The sequence below is a fragment of the Micrasema longulum genome, unplaced genomic scaffold, assembly GCF_059751315.1.
Source record: "Micrasema longulum isolate JH-2025_06_02 unplaced genomic scaffold, ASM5975131v1 h1tg000276l, whole genome shotgun sequence".
Classification (NCBI taxonomy): Eukaryota; Metazoa; Arthropoda; class Insecta; order Trichoptera; family Brachycentridae; genus Micrasema; species Micrasema longulum.
This window is the reverse complement of record NW_028277480.1, coordinates 173,380-188,869: the sequence shown is the minus strand read 5'-3', so window position 1 is coordinate 188,869 and position 15,490 is coordinate 173,380. Positions and strand designations below refer to the sequence as shown.

The 15,490-nt window shown below is 31.4% G+C and overlaps 1 protein-coding gene across 1 annotated transcript in view; it reads right to left on the bottom strand.

Moving 5' to 3' along the window:
* Positions 1-15,490, bottom strand: part of qless (decaprenyl diphosphate synthase subunit 1 qless) — a 242,245-nt gene that overhangs the window by 226,432 nt on the left and 323 nt on the right. The window lies entirely within an intron of this gene.

Here is a 15,490-nt window from a genome sequence, read left to right as displayed (position 1 = left end):
TCATTCAACATCTTTTTCTACTCTTCCATCTCTTGAAAACATGCTTCCCAGATACACAAACTCTTCTACTTGCTCTGACATTTTTTCTTACAATTATCTAATTCCCACCATCAAACATTAAACCTGCATTCCACACAACTAATAATATAGGAACATTGTTAAAATTATCACAAATATAAAGTCACTAAATATAATAAATCTGGCATATACCAATTAAACTGTAATGATTGCGATTTAATCTACATTGGAAAAACAAAAATTAACTTTACTATTAGAAGTAAAAGAACACTGAAAGTGGCTAAATAATATTTTTTTATGAATTCGCAAACCATCTGATATAAAATAATCATAATTTTTATTAAGACACCGGATTAAAAGTTCTACGTGTTGAAAATAAAATATTAAACTTAGAGAACTTTGAAATCTTAGAAACTAAAAAAGCGATTCATAATAAGAAAAAAATATTAAAGAACCAAGTAAACAATATATCCTTTCGTTCAGTCCTGTCTAGTTTTAAAGATCGTATTCATCTCACTTCACACTTCTCGTCATTAAAAGAACAATATGACAAGAACGCTTGAATTATTAGCTCCATAATATGCATCAATAATGTAATATTTAGCTATCACTGTAAAAATAAAATGGGATGGAATGCATTAGTTAAGTATACCTTAATAAAGAAGCTTCTGTAGCTTTGAAACCGGTCGGAAGAAAAAATAAAAGATAATAGGTTAAATACAAAAATGTTTTATATTTCTTTTATTATAATTAATAGCCACAAAGTTAGTGCTTCAAATGTAAATTTTATGAGTCGTAAATTGTTTAGGATTAATGCGATCCACAACATCTCTTTAAATTTTCTTCCGAAGTGGGATTGATGGAATACAATAAACGGGACAAATGAGAATTTATTATGAATGTTTAATTTAAAGGAATGTACATGGTATGAAAGCCAGAACGAATCTAAAAGACACTGTTTATGACCATTCCTCGACCAATTATAAACCAGTGCATTTAATAAAAACTGATAGATAGTGACTTAAAGCGATCATCATGATCATAATATAATATATACTTTTCTATTACAATCTATAAAATATTTTAATTTTAAATAATTTCCTGATTAAATAATTCAAATTGAAGAACAAAGTTGTAGATTATATTTTTTTTTAATTGCTCACATTAAACAAATTTAACAAATCATTCGAAAAACAGACAAAAATCCATCTTCAGCATTTTATTCGGTGTATCTCTCTTTTTAATGCGCCGAAAAGTTGTACCAACTAGAAAGCGGTGCGATGGAATCCTCTGATTAAATATTCGGTGACGAATAACAAAACTGGTTTTTATGTTTCTGGAGTGAACTTGCATATAACATAAGATTTTTTTGCAGTATCTTTTAAAGAGGAAGTTCAGTGGTTTTCTAAAAAAAATATTTGTTTTTGTCAATACACTTTAAACTAAGACATTTTTTTTATTTTTTATGTATCGTATTATCATTGTTATGATTTTTAAAAGTTTGATAATTTTCAAATTACTCCGCCCGTGACGTCACGAGTTGCCGACGGTGAGTTGTGCTGCCATTTAAAAGTAGAACCCCGTAACCGTCAAAATACGCTAAACGTTGAAAAAAATGGCCACACGGAAACCGGAAATCTCTCATAACACATAACAACGCTATAATTGATTGGTTACTGTGCACTAGAACCTGTAACGTTCCAAAATATATAATTTTTATTCATGATTTCATACATTTTCGAAAAACTTCGCTGTACAATTTAATGCTCGAATTTTTAGCGATTGCAGAAAGGATTTTTTTTACATACAATTTCCCGTCCCGTGAAATTCCTTATTTAAACATCCCGGTACCCCGATTACAATGATAGGTTAACTAAGTTATGTTCAATTGTAAATAGAATTTTCTGTGCGAAAATAATTTTTAATTTTCTTCATCGGAAACCTGTAATCGAACGCTGTGTTTTCGTACAGAAAAATTTATTTTGATATATAGACATTAACTGTAGATAACTTTATTCACTTTCCATTTTAATACGGGTCCTGGAGTTTCGTTACTCCTGATTAGAGGCAATCCACATAACCACATTATTTTAGTTTTCAACTTTTGATATTTTATGAATAATTTAATTATCTAGACACCAAATAATATTATATATCTATACTGTAAAATGAATATTCTAATCGTGTATGTATTCAAATTTAAGCCCATCGGCGGCATTGCTGACCCAAAAAAAACGTGCCGCTAGCCTTCAGAACTTGAAAATAAAAACGAACTTTTCAAATCAGACTTAAGTTGCATTTAATTGATTTTGTCTTGGTAAATTGTGATGAAACCAATTAAGTTATTGATTTACTATTGGAAACATAATTTACTTATGTGTAAAATAGTTATTAGAAATTATTATTTTCCTTAAAATTTTATCTTGATTGCGTTACATAAAGGCGAGATGATCAGTTTGATTATTTAATCATTAGATCCTGTCTGAATAAATTATTTACTCAATACTGCAGAAAAAAAAGATTAATTTCTTTTAATTTACAGTTTGCCCACCACATTCCATACACCGCATCTGAAGACATACAGGTAGGTCGCCTAGGCGGTGCCCACATACACGGAAAAATTGCTTGTTGCCGAAAAAGAAAATCTGCCTCTGTAATAAAACCAAATAAAACCAAAACTGACCAAAGCAGCTCTCTGCAATCTGGCAACCTTAGCGTCTCTGTGCTGAAAGAAGGTAATCGAGATGTTCATAATATGCACTTCATTGGATTGAGAAAAGAGGGAAGTGAATTCTTCACTGACTGGGATTAAATTGATTGGACATTATCAATTCGCCGAAAAGCCTTGAAATTCTTTTTGGAAGTCACCACATCTGTATATCCGACAGGACCTATAACAGGGCCATGGATAGTAGCGAGAAGCTCCATTCGGTAATCATAGAGAGGGGGAAAGGGACAAGACCACAGGATGCGTTCAAAAGATTGATTAGGATATCCGCAGCTACGCGAAAGGGAATCAACAATATTAAAAACAAATTATTTGTCATTAAATTAACCACGACCTGATAAAAACTGCGTCTTTTTATTTGCATGTATTTTTTTAGATAATAACATATTACCAGCAACACTGACATATACACATACAAAACAAAATATTAGTGGGCAAGTAATCCTGTCCACAGCATACAAGTTATAAAAATCGAAATGATGTTTTTTTTAATGAAGCGAAAAATAAAATATAATACAAAAAAAAATGTAAAATTTAAATAATATAATACGGAAAATGAAAATAAAAGGCAAGTTTGCACAAAAAAATATTTAGGGCAACAACAATTAGTGACAGACTGGAACACAATTTTCATCCAAAACCAAAAGTGAATTTCGGCTTCTGTTCTAGTTTCGGCCGAAATAGAAACATATTTTAATATGTTAAAATTAGTTATATTTAAAGCATTAACCTTGTGGTGGTAAACGTTCTTAAATATTTGTATAAAACCACTACCGACTTTTGTATGTCTACCGGTTTCGAAACGTACATACAAATAAAAAGTCTTCAAAGTAAGTACTTACCTTTAAGACTTCATTAAGAGACATTTGCTTTTAATTAAAATTTTAAAAACGTATTTGAGATAGCCTTAATTAACAATATTTTGAGTATGTCCAGATGACAAGCTAGAGAAGATAGACAAGCCTGGATTTTCTGAAGCAATCTGTTGGGTTTCGTGAAGAGTTGAGAAAATGTGTATGCTTATACTTGAAAGAATGGTGAATAATTGTAAAATGGTCATCTAAACTAGCCTATGACAGGCCATAAGCCCTGTAAAGGTCTAGACTTATACATTTCCTTATGAATTTTTTTTTAAATCTGTGTTGCAATTCATTTCTTTCGATTGTTTACAAACACGACACAAATAATCGCTCAATGTACGAAGTAACAAAGACGTCAAAAATGGCGTACAGTAAAACTAGCGATGTTCTTTTTATGCTCGTATAAACGAATACAAAAAACTGCTTTGACGTTAGTTAACAGGAAAAATATAATTAAATGAGAGAGAAAAAGAGTATCAAAATACTCTGATTACATTATTAAAATACGGTAAAAAGTAAAATCGTTCACTTTAGACTTAAAGTTTGTGAGATCATTTACAACATTTTATATTTCTAACAACTCGAGAACATCCTGATAAAAATTATATACTCGTAATTAAGAGGATAAATAATAATTACAATGGTGTCCGAAAAGTCAGCAAGAAGAACGGACAACACACGGCATAGTAACCAAAAAAACACCATCACCGTTTTTATTATGATATGTCTTATTTGTTATTTAACAAAAGTCTCCTTGTCAATGAGGAAGTTTAGTACCACGGGAAATTGGATACAAAAAAATGTCTTCTTAAACGCGGTAAAAATTAGAGCATTTAATTGTATGGCGAAGTTTTTCGAAAATGTATGAAAAATAATCAAAATGAACTACGTCGCAAGTTCTTCTGAATCAGCCGATGATAGAGTGTATAGGTCCGGTGGAGATTAGTACACAATTTTGACTACACAACCTGCCGATGGTTATGCCTGTTGGAAGGGCTACCGCTTTGCTGCACAACATCGCTCTGGATGCTGATCTGTTCCATGTATACGAAGGAGTTTTCCGGAGCAGCATTCTTCTACCATTTTGACAAGAGTCTCTTTATTTATTTAGTTATTTTTATAGTGTGTACGTGTTGAATTTTAGTTTATTTTATTTTATTTTAAATAAATAAATTGAATTGAATTGCACTATACGAAGTTAAAGTAGGTTAAAAGCTAAATAATTTATGGGTTTTCGTAAAAATAGGCAAAATGAGTTGTTATATCATGATTTGACATCCATAAAGGAGTCAAACAGGGATGTGTGATGTCACCGTGGCTGTTCAACGCATATATCGATAGCTGTATTAAAGAACTGAAAGGCTTAAGAATGGGAGCGAAAATGGGTGATTTAAATCTTAATTGTCTTTTGTATGCTGATGATGCCGTGCTTCTTGCTAACAACAAAGAGGAACTGCAACTCTTCGTAACAAAAGTCTACGGTGTACGCAAGGGAAGCGATTTGCTGACGAATAAAATGCGATCTCTCAGGCGAATGTGTGGTAAAACTATGTATAGTAAGATGCTCAAATGTCGAGATCCGTACATTATGTAAGGCTAAGATAGGCATTATCGTCAAAATCAAGAAAGGAGCTCTGCGCTGGTTTGAACATGTAGAGCGAATGGACAGCGAAAGAACGACCAAAAATGTTTACGATGGGAATGTTGACGGATGCAGAAATAGAGGAAGATCGAGAAAGACATGACATGACCAAATCCAACAAATACTTGAAAATGGACATGCCAAAAGTTGGAATAATCGGCGCGCGTGCATGAGAAGATGTATGAATGTAGAGGAAGCGAGATCGTATCCAAAGATAGAGTGATGTGGCATTTATTTATTTATTTTATTTTTACACTTTATATACATATACAATATATATACATATAAGGGGGGGGATTTTGCCTTAAAGCAATTTCTTCCTACCTACCCAAACCGTTCAGTTTGAGAAAATTATAAATACATGGACATATTAAATCTTACAATTTTATACAAAAATTAAAAGCAAAGATTAACAAAAATAAAAATATAAAAAAACTATCTATCCTCTCTGCCTACCCTTACGGGGAAACGGCATAATGGTTCGTTTTTGTTGTTGTATATCTTACTTTTTTCATGTAACCTATTTTTAAGAAAACACAATTATTGTATTATTTGAGCGAATGACCCTTAGACTGTTTTCCGGCGATGCCTGAGGTTCCTGCTTCGATTCCCAGAAGGATTGACGTAAAATATTTGTTAAAATATAAATGGCTTATAACTGCAGAATTTCAGTCTCTAGACTGGTATCCGAGGCGTTTGACGGATCATCTTACCTTCGTGTTTATTACAAATGATCGCTGATGTGCGGCGACCGTAGTAGCCATGCAGTACCCTGGGTACCATTCGTTGCGGACAGAGGAATGATGATGACGAAACCAGGTTAAGAACGAGATACAATTTAGAATAATCATATCCAATATACACTCGACGTAATTATTTCCAAGCGCCTTAATTAATATGTGCGGTACATTGACGACAATAGTTCGGGTATTCGTGTGACGGCAAAAGTAAAAGAAAGCGATGTCAGTGAATCCATATAAACAAGTGCGCAATGGATAGAAAGTCGACCATATATACATAATGGAGGAAACTATCCGGCGTCGGCCGCACTGTTCCTACGCGAGTGCCGCATGTTACAGTAATGGCCACACACTTAACCGCATTCGAGAAATGCGATTTATAATTCGACAGGTGCACAATATTGCGCGCAGCGATAATCCTAATCACTTTATTAGACTTAAATCAATTAATTATAAAAGCAAAACTTGTAATTCCCAAATTTCAAAATTACTACGGCGAACGATCATTCCCAGTTCAGTTATAAAAAAAAATTAAAAAAATGTTTATTTACATCTTATTTATAGTAGGGCACACATATCATACATATTGTTATGTGTGTTCTAATAATAACATTGCAAATATATTTAATTTATAAGTTGTTTATCACATATGTCTTGACCATCATTTTAAATTTTGATATGTTTTTTTCTTCATAAATATTTTTTTCCATTTCGTAATACTTTTTAATTGCTTTAAATAAAATAGAATTTTGTGACTTTGCCTTTTTCCTAAATGGAAGTCTAATTTTGTTCTTTTCTCTAGTATTGTGATCGTGTTCATGCTGGTTCCGATCAATTTTTTTCGAAAATTCTGTTTTTTTATTAGAGTTTATAATTTTATGAACAAATATCATTGTATTGTAAAATATTCTTTGTTTATATGTTAATAATTTCATTTCATTTACCATCGACTTTACCCTCGTGTATCTGTTTTTTTTCAAAATGATTCTAAAGGCTTTATTTTGTAAAACAGTTAGTTTATCTATGTTTTCTTTGTTTGATAAAAAATAAAATGCTACTATAGTAGTTAACGTGTGGTTCAATAATTGCTTTGTAAATAGTTTTGCAAGAGTCCTTATCAATAAATCTTCTGATCCTTCCCAAAATTGATATTTCATATCCCCGAAATCTTTTATTCTCTCTACCTACCAGGGGCGAACCGTGTATAGAAGCGATTATGCGCAGCTTACCATTATATTTGACTATTGTTATTATTATTATTTATAAAAAAATATATAATAAAAAAGTACATTTCATACTCCCAGGAGTTATTAAAGAAACTCATTTGGGACCTACTGCCTACTGCCTACTGCCTACGACCTATTTTGTTGAATTAACTACCTGGTAAAAGAGGAAGTATAAAAATCGAAAAATTGTTTTCAAGCGTTGCCTAGTAGGTGATTTGGTTCAGCCGAATGAATCTCACCCACGTGATAAAGGTTTCAGCTCTTTTACTTCACAAAAGTCAACAGATGGAAGAGTTGAGAAAATGTGGATGTTCAAACTTGGGCAGAATGGTGAATGTTACACAGTGTGTAAAGTGGCCACTCAAACCAGCCAATGACAGTTCATAAGTCCTGTAAATGCCTAGACTTCCATATTTCCTTCACAAAAATGTTTTCCCTCTCTGTTGAAATAAATTTAAATATGAATTAGTATGATTGTAGATACAAAAACAAAAATTCACTTATAAAATTATGTACATACATAGTAATCTAGTCTACATATACATAAATATGTTTTTTTTTCAAATTTATCTTGTAAAAATAAACGCATAAATGTGGCACTGAACTAGACAGGAAAATTAAAAATATCAGAGAAAAAAGTTTAAACTCTTCATTATTATTTGTAAACTTCGCTGCACAAATTAACAATGATAAACAGGTAAAAACAAAAAACGGTGTTCTTGATGTTGAGCTTCTGGTTAAAGGGCCTTTTTCAAAACTCGAGGTACGTGAATTAGGAAAAACAAGAATTTGTACATATTTTAAAACATTATTTTTTTAATCTTGGAATTGAAATAATATTGGAGAAAAACAATTGACCGTTTTTAACCATGAATAAATAAATTGTCTCGTAAATTGTAGATTAATAATTTTCTTTAGCAGTTTTGAAAATGGCACAGAAGTCCAACAAGACCAACTAAACAACGATACCACAAAGTAATTGTTAATGAGGAACTTCAGCCCTATGGGAAATTGGATACAAAAAATGTTTTCTTACGCGGGGTGAAAATTAGACTATTTGACTAGATGAAATGTGATATTTGATTTGAAATCAAGATTTCTATAAAATCTCCAATTCATTTGGTATAATGTAACACTTGTTTTCGAAACCCGTCTTGCCACGGGCATTTTAATTTTTCGACAGAGCAGAGTCGAACTAGAAAAACTCTTAGACTGGCATTATAGTATGGGAGAATAAGTATGGTTCATTTAAATTAAACAAGATAACGATTTAAGCACGAATATAAAATGAAATATAGCTCACGCGAATCGAGTGATTAATTGTGTTATTGCAATATTAATATCCCCCCTTCCAAAGTGCAGTAGCTAATGAAATCTACTGCTGAAAGAAAATTCAATATTCCATGCGCATTACGTGCCATAATTATTTATTAATGTGTGGCTGTCTATCCTTTCTGCCTACCCCTATGGGTAAATAGCGTGATGGTAGAAGTAGTAGCAGTATTAATTTCAAATTGATTAACAGTTTACATACCAGCGAATTTACTCTGGCTAAATTAGGCTATGCCCATATTAAGCCACAACAATTCACCATCATCATCATCATTCCCCAATCCACAGCTAATGGTGCATATGGCACTGCATTGTTAGGTCAATTACGACGTATCTCGATCATTTTTGTTACATAATCATTCTAATGCTTAAGGTGCCAGTCCGGGGACTGTGAAATACTGTAGAGTAAAAACACCTTTTGAGTCAATATTTCGTGTCAACTATTCCGAATTGAAACCGAGACCTTTTGCATGGTGGGCAAACGCATTGACCATTGAACAAGGGGTCACAACAATTAACATAGGGAAAAAATGAGTAAATTAAAAGGAATACATAATTATACAAGAACAATATTGAGAAAACAAATATTTTAAAAAATATATAGAATATAAATTGTGCATAGAAACCCGAATAGCAAATTAATATCAAATTAAAATAATGATTTGATAAAACCATTTCTTCTCGTGCTCGGGCGGAAAAAAAACACAGTTTTGATTAATTCAGTGTCACGTAGTGACGTTTTTTTAAATCAATTTTGAGATAATCCTTTTTCAGTCATATTTCACTAGAGAATTGAAGATTTTAGGTATATAAACTGGTGATTATTTTTCCCCATAGTAATTATTAAATTAAGGAATTACAAATTTCGCATTTTTTACTTTTTTTGAGTTATGAACGTTTTGGACTCGATAACTCTACTAATAATCGGTATAAAAACAATTTATTTACTGGTAAAATGTTGGTCATTGCTTTTAGTATTTTCTTATATTCTTTACACTAGTTATCTTATTTTTTGTGAGTGTAAAATACATTTAGGACACACACAATGGGAAGCTAACATGTATTTTCAATTTTATCTAAAATCTTTGTCAGACGCCGTGGTGCAGATGGTTAAACGCCTAACTGTGAAACTGGCGTCGCGGGTTCGATTCCCGCCAGTTGCAAGAAAAAAGATCAAGAAAGGTTCTTTCTCAATTGGTCTGGGTGTTGTGGTGTGTGTTTCATAACCGCCTTCCATATCCCCTCTTTCCCACCTGCTGATAAGCCTCTAGATCAGTGGTTCTTAACCGGTGCTCCGCGAGCTTGTTGCAAGTGCTCCGTGAAATCATGAAAACCAACATTTATTTACTGTGCGATTTGAGTTGCAGGTATTATGGCTAGATGGCAGCACCCTTGCAAAGTGAAGTTCTGTGCGCTCACCTCACAACAGTGGTCAAGTACTCAAGTATCAAGAACCGTTGCTCGGTTACTAGTTACTAGCACTTCCACGCAGGGTATTCCCCTTGCGTTATTGCGTTTTTATACGTAACTAATAGACAGACCCTGTGATTAAATAATCCTTTGTGTGTTTATTTCGATAGTGTTGTGCATCCTGTTTTTAACATAAGTGCATCTTTAATTTTTTTTAATTATTACACTTTTCAACCTCATATTTGTGTGAGCTAGGTTTCTCGACATTAACCCATATTGAAACGAAGAAACGCGAAAAACTTAGCAATTCGGATGAAGAAATGAAAGTAGCTATATCAAATTTTCGAGTTAATAATTGCTTAAATTTGTAAAAGCCGACAAGCTCAGGTGTCACATTAAATCATTTTCGCCGCAAAAAGCTTCATTGGAGTATTTATGTTTTAATGTACTTTTTAACTTGTCTGTAATAAAATAACAAGTTTTATTTTCAATACAGGTTATATTCGTATGTTTTTTTAATCTTTAGTTTTGGTATATCGCTAATTTTCCTTATGATCAAAAGTGTTCCCTGACTTCAAAAAGGTTTAGAACCACTGCTCTAGATAGAGGCTTAGCGGGTTAACCCCTAAAAAAAGGGAAATTAAATTTTCTGTTTGAAAAATATAATAAGTACTCAATTTTTAAACATGTTTAATTACAGGTCACCGACGAAGATACTTTAAATTTTCATACAAATTTACATATTTTCGTACATAAATATCGATTTTACTTTATACCGTCTCGATGCGAACCGATGAAGTTTGTAGCTCGATAACTACTTTCAGGTAAACATCCCGAAAAAGGAAATCGAGTGAAAAATAATCCACATCCTGATGTACCGGTTAATGCGTTTGCCTACGATGCCTAAGGTCCAGAGTTTAATTTCCGGAGAGGTCAACGTTAAATACGTGTTTGGCTGTTTTTACTGCATTGCAATATTCTATAGTTTCTGGACTGACGCCTGAAGCGTAAGACTGCTAATCTTGTAATTGTGTGAAAAAAAATCGAGTTACGTTACGATTAGTATACCAATGCAGTACCCTATACACAATTGGATGTATATTAATTATGTAAAGGTTTTCCAAACCTTAAAAAAAGCCTTTACATAACTTTTTCAATATCAAATATAAAAGAAAGTCAAAGTCGCATTTTTCGCACATTCGTCGTTGTTCTACGATCCTGACGAATTATCTGTAAGATCATTGATGATTGATAACTACACATTCGTATGATTGCATGAGTTCACAATATTTTATTATGAAAATTTAATATGTTTTACGAATCATTAAACCGTATTATAAAATTATTGAATCTAATCGCAAGATAAGAAGTGGTTTAAAATAAATCACGCACTTGGGCGTATTAAACTTTCTGTTACATTTTAATTCAAAGTGCAAAAACGCATGAACTGCACACAGTAAGTCCAATGTATTAAAAAAACGCACACATAATAAGCGTTAAGGCTGTAGTCTAATGAAAAGTAAGAAATACATACGATATTGCCAATTTCAAACGCCGTTTATAATAATAATTAAATATAATAATTAAAAATTAGTATCCTAATGTATTTTTGATAAAAAATATGGTTAAAAATGAACATAATAATTACTTTTCGATCAGCAAATTACGCCTTTTGAAATTTAGCCTTAACTGCGGTACATTAGTACTCATTTATAAAGATGAAGTATTTAAGTCAAATTTCTTTTAACTCTTTTAAAGTAATGAATTGCAAAGGAGAAAACCTTCAATTTTAGTTTTTAATAAGAAATACAAGCACTTTAAATGACAAAAACTTCGCCGTATTAAAACTAGGATAAATTATTCCTTCAACAATTGTTAATTTATGTTTAAAAATAAAGTAAATAAAAATAATTCATTTCTACAATACGTTTTTAGCAAAATTTAAATATTCAGATCGGCCAATTTTGCTTAAGTATTTTTCATTTTAAAATGCGTATGTATTTCATATATTCTTTTACTGATTCTTAAAAAAGTACACACAGAATGTAAATACAAACTTCATCATTGAATTAATAATTATTCTTGATTAATAAGCAATAATTAATAGCAATACAATACTATCTCTCCAAGCACAAGAGCTAGTCTCTTTTTGGAAAGTTACAGTTTCAAGATTAACTAAATATATAAAAGTAGATTGTAATAGAGAAAAAAATCACGCATCATTTTATTTAACTACATTTTTTTAATACGCACTATAAAACTTCACAACTTTAAATTATAATCGACACAAACACACCCTCATATATATAAATATATATTATACGCACGCACACATTTAAGAATGTAGCATAATTTTAAATTTATGATTATTCTTTAGAAACATCACTGGTCTGTCTTTCAACCATATCTTTAATACATAGTTTAACCATTGTTGACTGTATGTTTCTATAAAATAAATAAATAATGATAATTAAAATATGTCCTTTTAGTTTTGACAACTTTCAACCTAATGTCATTTAAGAAACTAGGTACATCTATTATAAAACTTAAATTGTTAACTACACACGCATACTGTATATTTTATAACATATTAGGAAGAATTGAAGAAATATGTAAGTATGTTAGATTACATACTGACAGAATTACACAGAGTGTGAAGTGATCAATTAAACCAGCCAATGACAGATAATTAACCGTGTAAATTATTAAACTTATAATATTATAATTTCAATCCATCTTTTTTAATCACTTTTCTCAGGCCAGGGTAATTCTGTGCTGTAATTCATCACTTTAATTGAGCATCTTGGCCTGTTGTGGTGCAAAAAAAATACAAAGTAAATACTTTCATTAGGCGGGAAACACTACAAATAAATTTAAATACAGAATATTATATTTCAAAACATAATGATAGAATACAGCTGTAGACTAAATCCACGACGAGTTCGATCTGTTTTGTTCCCAAAACGCCAACCTTAATCAAAATATGCGGTTTTCGTAAATGCGTATTATAAAATCATTTTTATTGGCTAATTCAGATTGGTCAGTCGGTGATGTGTAATATACGTTCATCAATACCAGAAGAGAAATCAGGGGAAATAATCTTACGCAGTGCCCCTCCCAACATTTGGTCATACCTTTCTTTCTACTAATGAAGTAATGTCAATAATCAAATCGATGACAAAATAAAACACATTTGATCATGTGCTTTTTAACTTAGCATCCAAATTCATTTGACAAAACTACTCGGATACGAAAATAAGATTATAACCAACCTTAACGATTTTGCTATTTATGTTACCACAACAGGTCTTGAGGCCCAATTACAGTGGTGAGTTACACAGTGCACCCAGGCTTGAGAAAAAATACATTTAATTTTAGCGCTCTCACCTTCCGTGTGTGAGTCAAGTGTCTTAACCACTACACCATTATCACTACACATCTCTATCATTATATCAGTTGGAGCAATCAACGGAGGCATCTGCGAGAAAATGACCGAAAAACTTATAATATATTCATCAAAACCGCTCCACGTCGAATATCTTCTTACACATTTTTCTAATCAAAAAGGCTGGAATAATTATTATAAAGAGGTGATTAATTATATTATGATTCATATAGAACTGTAAAATATATAACCGACCTAAATACTGTATAATAAATATCTGACAAAATTGTTTAACTGAATGTGAGTAAATTAAAAATTATGTAATGTTGATAAATTGACTACGAAATTACCAATCATTCAAGCAAGTCTATCACTACACATTTAATTCAATGAACAATTTTTTTATATAATGCTTTAATATTTTTATTCATACTACATGTATATAAATATGTTATATTTAAGTTTGTAAGTAGCATACTTTAATGTCAAAAGTATTTTAAGATTTGTAAAAAAAAAGGTGTTTCGTATAGGCACTATTTTTTTTTAATAAAGGACTATTCGAAATAAAAAAATAGAAATCAAGACACATAATATTTTGTTTTTTACTTTTTGCCGGGTATTAAAACTCATGAGCGCTTATTCAATCATTGTTTTGAATTAATCACTACAGCTTAATTCATACCGCGACGAAAGATGATAGTTTCAGATCTATTTTAATGACCTGATGAAATATGTTAATTTTTTATTGATTACGTAGAAAACTTTCCTAAAAAAATAGTTTTACACGCAATATTTAAATGCCATTAATTCTGAGAACGCTGCGCTGTCGAAGAACCATGTAAACTTTATAATAAAATGTTAATAGTTTCAGGTACAATTATGTAGGTGGAAATAATATTGTGTTATTGGTTATTGAGAGTGAACACAGGGCATTTTTTAATATGTCTGTCGGTATCACCGGTTTTGTGGCTCTTTTTATAAGTTGACAGATTCCGTATTTAGTTACAGACCAATTTCGTAAAAAAATAAATGGGATAAGTTTTTAATAAATCACCACAAAACGGCATTAAAATTCTCAAACATCGTTTTCAGATATGGGTACTATTGATACGTTTGTTCTTTATTTTCTTTTAAGTACTTATACACGTAGATAATTAATTGGCTTTGTGCTATTTATCCGGTCTGGGATATTTTATAAATTAAAACATAACAAGTACTTTGCATTTTATTTTATTTTATTAGCATAGAACTAAATTTAAACTTTTTTTAGTACAATTTTACACATCTTAGAGATATCAAGAAACAAAAAACGTATTCGTATAAAAAAGCCTATATTTCATTCCTTGACTTTGTAAATTTTAAAATTTTAACTTACAAATTAATTTGATATACTATTAGGTATTTGAATTTCGCCGCACGTCAGTTGCAACGAGGAAAGGGTCTGCTTTTTAAAGGTGTTTTCGGGGAAATTAATTGGAAACTTCCGAATTGAAAAAAAGAAATTCATTATTTTTCGAATATTCGAATTTACGAATTAAATGTCAATAAGCAATACCGAATATTTTTTTATAAAAGTAAATCGGATTAAATGACAATATATTATTATGTTTATTAGTTATATCAGCCTGCAATGTTATCAGTTTATTTAAGAAACGGTTGCCTTGAAAGAGGCATGTGCAGATTCCTACCGAGGCAATAGTCGGTGAAGATAGTATAATATGAAATGAATAAATGAGAAACGTCTACAAGTAAAAGTTAGATATTTTATTCCTAAGTTTCGCTAACAGAAGCGCTCGCAGCTCGGTAGTCCAGTTAAAATGCCTGGCCGATTACAGAGAACCATTGCATTACTTTTTCGATAGATTTCACTTTCGTTCGAGAGAGGCGATGTAACGTCATAAACGAATATTATTTTAATTTTTAGATACACACAACCTGGTCAACTTTCTATGACACCAAAATCGTCATCTCACACCGCTGGACTATGACAGTAGTCAACCCAAAATTAGGCTAACGAATTCGTACAAGGAAATATTGTTCAGTGTCCACGGTTTAAATCGTTTATGTAATCGATGTGAGACGAGCTCGTGTGAGGAAGATTGACATAATGAACCGAATTTATGTGAGAAACTTCATTTAAAATTCATCG